Consider the following 9324-nt stretch of genomic DNA (forward strand, 5'->3'; position numbering starts at 1 on the left):
TGCTCAATAAACATTTCTTATTATTTAAAAAAAAAAAAAACAGTTGTGAAACATAATCTTTTTTGTAACAACGTAACAAAGTTTTTACTGTCCCTTTTGCATCCTTGTTGAATGAAACTATGAATTGCTTTAAAAAATCTTACTGACCCCAGTCTCTTTAACAGTAGTGTAGATGTGTTAAATATGGGCAACACTTTGGATAGGGTCCAATTCTCACTATTAAGTTGCTTATTAGCATTCATATTATTAGGATATTGGCTGTTTATTAGTACTTATAAAGCACATATTAATGCCTTATTCTGCATGACCATATTCTACATCCCTTAATCCTACCCAATTAAACTTAACAAGTACCTTACTAACTATTAATAATTAGGAGTTTATTGAGGTAAACATCACAGTTAATAGTGAGAATTGGACGTGTGCATTGATGACGCATATTGTCCGCAAAGCACCCTTGCGAGGACCCTTCTGAAACCTAAATGACAAATGGGACACTCTACGGTCGTGTGGACTTAACAGACACGCACACATGGCAGTGTAAATCCACAAGACCGCAAGTGCAGATGATGTGTGGCATTTGGGACAGGGCCAAAGTGATGCCCATGACTGACACCAATGTACTGTACAGAAGTTTTTATACCTTATTTCAGTAACTAAGCTCTGTTTCTCTAGCTTTTAAAAGCAATTGTACAATGTCAAGGTTTATTTGTAGATTACAGAAACAAAAATCAAATGTCTAAAACTGCCCCTAACAACATGGAGGCAAAGCGCAGCTTCACACTCAATCACATAATGGATAAATGTATTTCAGGGCTCAGCAGGAATAGTTGGATTATCATCTCTGGCCAGAACCACAATTTTACGAGATAACTATACAATGAATCAATAGTCTCGATATTAAACGGTCACTTCATTTCCTGCTTCATAAACACCTGCTGTACATGAACAAATGTGTGGAATCCTAATGCTACTGGCCTGCTGAGCGTTCGCTCTCTCTCTCTCTCTTTCTAAATCAATATGCCTTTAACCCATGTGTATGAGTCACAAGGCAATAGTTGTCTCCCGCTGAAGTCGGCTGGGAATAAGTCAAGAAAGAGCAAGCGTACCAACAAAGAGTTTAACGTGTCATTTTTCGTGGTTGCTATTAAGCCAGAGGTCCTGAACTCCAAATTCACAAAACTGCCAAGTTATTCTCTATTGTAAAGGTCCATTTTGACTGCTTAGTGTCTGGCCTCACTAGATGTCTATTGATTTCTTCTTCTTCTTTTTTACTGTGAATTCATTGCATTTTTAAATGGGTGTATTTAGGCCTTCAGCTTTAGTACTGCTGTTGAAACGGAGCAATGCTATTAGCAGAAGAGCTGAGACAAGAGATACAGCGCTTCATGGTGAAATGCTTTGGTTTCTTCAGATAGACTACTAATACCACTAATGCTGTATAATCCCTGACTAACTGTAGGTACGGCTCACTCAGAACATGTCACTGATCACACACTGGTCAAAGCACTGCCTTTTTATTTGAGCGAGAGAAATACTGTAGGCTACAAAAAACAAAACAATGTCCACTATCAGTTCATGCCAGAGAACAGGACTTACATGGACTGGCTTGCAGATATATGAAGCAATTTCAAAAGGGGAGACCAAAAAAAAAAAAGGAAGAAAGAGACAGGCTGAAAAGAGCAAGTTGTATTATAGCATAAATTGAGGGAATTTCTCTCTCTTTTACTCGGAAGATAAAACTCCAGTCACAGCACTAATCTTTTGGTAATTTACACAAAAACTTTTACCAGCATGTCTCTCATGGTGCGATTAGCAGAGGGATTTATTTTGTATTCGCCGCCACTGGAATTAATATCTAAATCTGGCGGAACCAGTTGTGTCAGTTTGAGCCGATAAAGGGAAATATGTCTCTGCTAGATTGCTTGCTTTCCCTCCCTTTCTCTCTCACACACACACAATTTCACACATACCCTTCCCTTCAATTTCCCCTGTTCATTTTGTTTTTATGTTTTTCCACTGGTATAATGATTTACATTTATTAGACGGTTCATGGCTGTTGTATCTGCCTGCGTTTCTTTTAAGGGCTGCATTTGCGTCAAAGCCTCAGCAAATCTCATTCACAGCACTAACACCTGTCTGCATCAGTGCCATTAAATGGCTTTCCCCATTTTTGCTCAGAGGTATTGAGGAAAGATGCACTTAACTCGTGCAGCTAGGATGAGCAGCAGATGAGGCTTTACATATCAAAGATTTGTAGGGTTTAGTTTAGAAGATCAAACATTGTACCTAAGATCTAGTTTATTGTATTACCTTTCACAATGCACTATTAGTATACTATTCCAATAAAATTAATTTGTCTTTTGTCTGATATTTTGGCAAAACTAACAAAAGTATCATTGGTCAATCATCATGGCACTGCAGTTAAAGTTACAATATAATGGAAGTAGTGACAAATCTTTTCTTCCGTAGTGTGCCGTAAATCAGAGGGGAAAAAAAATTAGGGCAGAGATTCAGTTCACAGTTGTTGATTGGATGGATTCGCTGAATGTGATCTTGCAGCCAATTGTAAGAAAGGGGCAGAGTTTAAGCATAGTAAATGATTGGAGAAGTTCGGCATATGTCACCAGAGAGAAGTCTGTTGTTTCACAAGAAGATCGAGTATATATTTTAATTAAAAATTGCAAGATCAAAAAAAAAAATAATAATAATAATTAAACATGCCTGCAGGATGAGTCGTTCATAAGATTAATAGCATGCAATAGATTTTCATTTCATGCTGACTTCAATATTTCAAGTATAATGACTGATAAACTGTCCCTGACAACCAATCTCCAACACTGTAGTTTTATGCCTCTTTCACTCCACGCTGCATTTCATCTCACATGATAGAATCATTTCAAGTCAATATATCTTGCAGATTTATTTATTTAAGTAGCTGTGTGATAAGTGTGATAATACACAGTGGGCCAGTCATTAGTGCAAAAGAAACCTCCACAAGGCCTGATTTAAAACCTACTGACTGGACTATTTTATGCAAGTGTGATAATTACTCCCCATTTTTACAATAATTGTATGCCATTTTTATGGTTCAAAGTATATAAAATCCAAATCATGGAGATCACTTTTCAACAGGTGTCTCGCCGAGGTCGGTTTCCTTTGCTTACCTCAAAGACTTCCCCTCAGTGCTCGTGTCCACCAGGAGCCCTCTCAATGTTCCAGCCAGTGCCCAGAATCAGCAGGATGGCTGCTGCTCTCTCTCTTCCCCATCACTGTGCTCTGAGCTGGGAAAGAGAAACGGGGAGGTGGGCCAACAGCAGGAGGAATCACCCCCGGGGAACAGAGGGAAAAGTGGGTTGCATAATGATAGGCCTGGTTGTATAATGACGGGGATATGTGTGTGAGCCGTTGAATTTCCAAATGCGATACTGCGAGTGACCACCGTTGCCGACAAATGACGACATGAATATTTTTTCAGCCACGATTATTTGAAATGACTGTATCACTCAGTGACTTTCATTACAATCTCATTCCAGCGTGCATGCTTGCATACACATGGGAGACGCTGAACTGAATATCTGGATCTACTTGAGGGAGTACCTCTACATATTCCTGGCATCCTGGGACCTATTTCCATAGACTCCACATCAGCTGCCCTATACACAATGCTGGGCACATTAATGTTTAATGCAATGTAAAAAAAAAAAAAAATTGAAAACATTTTTTGAAAAAAGTAGTTCTACTTTAGAGCACACAACCACAGCAGTGAGACCGGTCTAAGCTGCTTGCGCTTATAAGATACAGCATAACAAATTTGCTCACACCTCAGCTCAGGAGACACTATTTACTAACTAAGCACTAATGCAGAAAATTGTATATCTGTGAAACATGGCATTTAGCAGTTATCGTTCACTGAATGTGAGCGGTGTCCCCCCAGGAGGTTTAAAAAAATAAATAAATAAAGAACGTGAGATGCAAGAAATACCTGCTTCCCTAGGCATACCAGATCTGCTTAATCTTTTTTTTTAAAAGCCTTTTTACAGGTTTGCATTTACAGATATCTAGTAATCACTTAGTAAACCATTTTTGTACCCTGTTTGTTTAAAGATTAAAAGTTAAAATGTATGGGTTATTATATTTCAATTTGCTGTATTTCTTTTATCTATTTTAACTATACTGCAATTTATGTCCTGTGAAGCACTTTGTGCTATACTGTTTAAAAGGTGGAATATAAATAGAAAATTGTTATTGTTATTATTATTATTATTATTTGTGATATATTAGATATATTGGATGATATTTCATTTTCAACAGCCTTGTCAATATGGATAATAAACATTTTGGACCATTTTAGTGAATTTGGAGTAAATATGTAAAATAAGTGCAATTTTATTTTAAATCTTATTCAACATCATTACATTGTTAATGTACAAAACTGTAAACTGCACTGGTATCGTAAGGTATGAAAGAGAAGAAACAAAGACTTAAAGGTAAAGAATGTGAAAACAAAGAGGCTTATATACTTTATGTGGAACTGTCTGTGACTCAAGCTAAAATGTTCCTTCCTGGAAATAACTACAAAACACATCTTTATGTCTGAGGAATTCTCGGAAGGAATGAGGCAGGCAGCAAATGCTATTTTCATTGTGAACGACTGGATTATATGAATCAGCTGCTCTTTAGCTTTCATTATAACACCACAAATAGAAAAAGAAAAGAATGGGCAAGAGTAAAGAGCTGGACAATGCGTCATGATTGCCACGTGTGAGGAAAAGACCACAATTTAAGCTGGTGTTAATCTTAAATGGGGGTAAATTGGTACTTTTAGACACGTAACACCAGGTTTGACATCATTAATAGCAAAAGCCACTGGTTCTCACGTGTAATGTGACTGATCATAATGTGACTAGCTTGAATATGCAACTGCATTTGAGAGCTATACAGTATGAGGGGAACATTTTCAACTAGGCCATATATGGTGTTCCAACCTGATCTCACGGCAATTCAACAAGGTGGCTAATTCGTACGAATTCATACGACCTCACTCGTACGAATTAGTACGATTTTTGCCAAATCGTACATATTTTACGAATTGCCCAATTCGTATGAATTCATACGAATGACCTGACCCCGCCCCTAAACCTATACCCATCACGTGGGTTTAGACAAATCGTACAAATTCGTACGATTGAGGTCGTACGAATTCATACGAATTAGCCACCTTTTTATCACTCGTACGAATTCGTACGAATTGGTCGTGAGATAGTGTTGGGTGTTCACTACATTATCGTGGCTAAAACAATTCACAATAAAAACAAAATAATCACGGTCAACACTTCCAGCAGACTGGGGTGTCCAACATCGAAGATTAAAAAAAAAAAATACAGTTTTTTTTTTATATCACGGTTATAGTTAATACTAGTATGTGACACCCCTATTTTCAACTTGATTGATTCACAAAAGTACGATTCTGTTGCATGGCTCTCACAGAAGACTTCTACAGAAGGAATATAGCAAACTGGTCCTTTTGGGCCACTTTTATGGTCGTTTTCACGGTGTTTCATTTTTGGAGCGTGACAACCCTGGTTTTCATTCACTACAATGCATGAAAAAAGCAGTTTCAGCTAAACTTGTGTTTGATGGAAGAATAAAAGGAAAGAAATTTAGGTGAACTATAATTCAGTGGGCTTATCCAAGTGACTGCAAATAGATGAAATAAATAAATTGATTATTTAACTGCAAAATAATTGATTATTTAACTTCCCCAAAAATGCTTGGCCTTGGTGGCAGGGAACTGGTGAGATTTTCTGTAAACATATGTTTTATAAACTTCATATTTTATGCTATGCATTTATGTATGTATTAAAAATCTGAAAGTCAGGCTGATCTTCACCTTTATTCCCCAATGAGTGGCTCAGTATTTCTGTGGTATCAGCATCTGTATCTATCAAACTAATTTTTTATTAGACTATAATGTAACTGAGAAGTGTCGTCATCAGCAGAGTTTATCAGGACAAAGCCACCTCATCATCACTGCCAAATCCTTCCTCTGATTTCAAATAACCTTCACTTGAAAATATCTGTAACACGGTTTACAAGGTGTCTGTGCTGTTAGTGAATGTCCTCTATAGGCCGTATCTGGAACGGGTTTCCCTGAAGGTCCAACAACGATTATGTTTTATTCAGCCTGAACAGCCGAGGGAATAGTTAAGCTTGCTGCCTCATTTTACTGCAAGATTCAATGAGCATTACTGAGGGCTGCCGTCCTTCCCTCTTTTCTTTTTCTGACAAATAGCAATGACCAGAAATCATCTCAGTCATACGTGCACAAGTGGTTTCCCACACATTGGGCAAACACACACACACATACATGGAAATCCTAGCCCTGTGTTTTCGTGGGAGACAGGAGAATCATTGCAACATGTAGTCCATCTGGTGGAGTGTAAATCCACCTAACACATTCAAATACACAAAAACACAACATGTTTCTGCATTCCATTCATGTTCTTCTAAAAGCAGCTGTAGCACATTCGCAACAAACTGATATTTGTGTGTTCATCTAAAGAAAGCGAAATCAAATAACCGTTTGACAACACACAAAGACCACAATTCTTCACCTGTACACATATTCGCACACACGCTGTGACATACAACCCAGCATTTTGCTTCAATGTTCTCTTTATATCTTATCTGCTAAGAACAATGGAAGTGTTTGCTGCACCAGCAGGATCAAGCCGGACTTCGACTGTATTCTTCATACTGTGGTGCAATACAGACCCCTACTGTATGGAGAACGAAACAACAATCTGGTTTGGGGGGGGAAAAGCATGTATATGGCAACATGCTTACTATGGGCCATAGCTGTGTTTATATTTGACCTCATAACCTCACATTTTAGCCCAGTATGGAACTCTTTAAGGGTCAGATTATATCTACACCTGAAAACACAGACACAACTTAATCCTTGCATTTCCTACACCTCATAATATTAGCTTTCTTGCCCTTGGTTGATTAGTTTTCACATAAATTGCATCTATTCATTAATATGCACATATTACCTACATTAAACATGAGCCCCCTGCTGCTTTCCGAGGCTGGTGCTCGCTCTCCTTCCGCCGCTTTCCGACTCTTTCATTAAAATGGAGTTCAGCTAAATGGACAGAATGATTCTCAACCTCCTCCTTTTCCCCTCCATTTAAGAAAATCTCGTTCCTCTCTCTATGCCCTGAGGTTTTATCGCTTTCCCCTTCTCTTTTCCTCTCTCTCTCTCTCTCTCTCTCTCTCTCTCTCTCTCTCTCTCTCTCTCTCCCCGCAGGTCCCTTCAGTAGATTAAGTTCAGCGTGGTTGTGAGACAGAGCGTTGCTGATTCAGCCATATTCTTCCAAATGACCCAAATCCTCTCTCGCTCTGGAAGAACCTCATTCGCTCGCAGATGACTCTCTCGCTTGCTCAACCTCTTTCACCTTCTGTTCTCCCTCTTCTTTTCTTCAGCCGCTCTTCTGATCTTAGTACTTTAAGCTGTATACGTTTCTCTCTCTGCTGATATTCATTGTCAGTACTCCTCCTACACAGCAAACATTAATAATAACAGACATTTAATGGACTTTGTGCGTAATTACAGCATTTTCTAATAGACTCAAGGCATGGAGTGATGTGTAAAACAAAAGAGAAATTGAGTACGAATTATATGCATCTACAATTACTTTGCCTCTTGACACACATTTAGCAATCAATTGAATCACCTGTCCCGTTTTCTTGTCCCCTTTTTGCAGACTGACTGTGATGGTGCATTCCATCTCTCTCTCTCTATATATATATATTAAATTGCATGTACATGTATAGCTCTACAGTTTACAGTATATTAACATGAGATTAAATTAATTAATTAATTTAAAAAAAACGGATACAGTGGGGTTTCTAATACAGCTGTTGAGGAAGTCATGGAAACAAAATAATGATTTTTTTTTTTTTTTTTTTTTTCTGCAGATTTTTTTTTATTATTGTTATACACTCCTGGGCCACAAAATGGGCCAATCTCAAAATGGCTAAACACATAAGCTTTTAATTGTCTTAACCACTCATTATTGGTAAGGAAATTAGCTAAATTTTAAGCTAATGCATTACTTCAAACGTCATTGTTGTCTCAGAAATACATCAAAGGCAGAATTAAGATTTTGCCAGAATATGGGAAGTTGTGTGTGGAGTGATGAATCACAATGAAACATGAGATTCATGGTGATGCTCCAGAGTGGTGTCTTAAAAAATCTGGTGAGAAATATAATAATAAATGCATCTCTACCACAGTGAAGCATTGATGAAGAGGTGTCATTGTGTGAGGACCCTTCTTAGCTGCTGGCATTGATGAGCTACTGTGAAAAGTCATTTAATGCTTTTGAGTACATGAGAATGTTGCAGACATTGCAGGCTTGCTTCCCACAAATCTATCTAAAGAGGAATAATCAGATGTAATTAGATCAGATGTCTTGTTTTATCAAATAGACAATGGCCCTGGCCAAATTGCAAAGACAACCAAGAAATGGCTTAAGAACAAGTCATTCAGGCTTAGGTTAAGACCACTAAAAGAACACTAAATCTTTTGCCATGTTTGGCTTGGCCCTTTTCTTCTTCTTCTCTTTTGCCCAGGAGTGTATACTGTATGTTACAAAATATGTCTATTACAAATGAATGCTGAAAACTGTTTTCAACCTTGATAATAATAAGAAATGTTTATTGGGCAGCAAACCAGCATATTAGAATGATTTCTGAAGGATCATGTGACTGGAGTAATGATGCTGAAAATTCAGCTTTGCCATCATAGGAATAAATTGCATTTTAAAACAGTTATTAAAATTGTGATAATATTTCACAATATTTTCAAATTTGAACTGTATTTTTGTGCAGATTTGGTGACCATAAGATAAAAAATTATACCGACTCCAAACTTTTGAACGATAGTGTGTGTCTATAGTAGTTCATCTTCTAAACCCAGAAATGTTGAAAGTGTCCCTTGTTTTGGATTTGTTTAAAATCAATTGAGGTGATAGATTTCTAATATGAAGTGCCTGGCATGACTATTAAAATGATTGACGCTGCTGTTCAAGTTGTTCTCTGATACTGCATACTCCAGATCGGTATTTTATTTTGTTTTTGAAGTATTCAATCATAACTACATATCAACACTGCTTCCTTTTGCTTCTTTGAGTGATGTTCCCGGCCAAATTGGACTTCATTAAACCAACACGAACACAGCTGAAATCCACTACTGTCATTCCCCTGCTGTGCTCGAGAGAGCTGCTCTTAACTCCCATTCAGCCATATTGGAAT

The sequence above is a fragment of the Squalius cephalus genome (assembly GCF_949319135.1).
Source record: "Squalius cephalus genome assembly, chromosome: 3".
Classification (NCBI taxonomy): Eukaryota; Metazoa; Chordata; class Actinopteri; order Cypriniformes; family Leuciscidae; genus Squalius; species Squalius cephalus.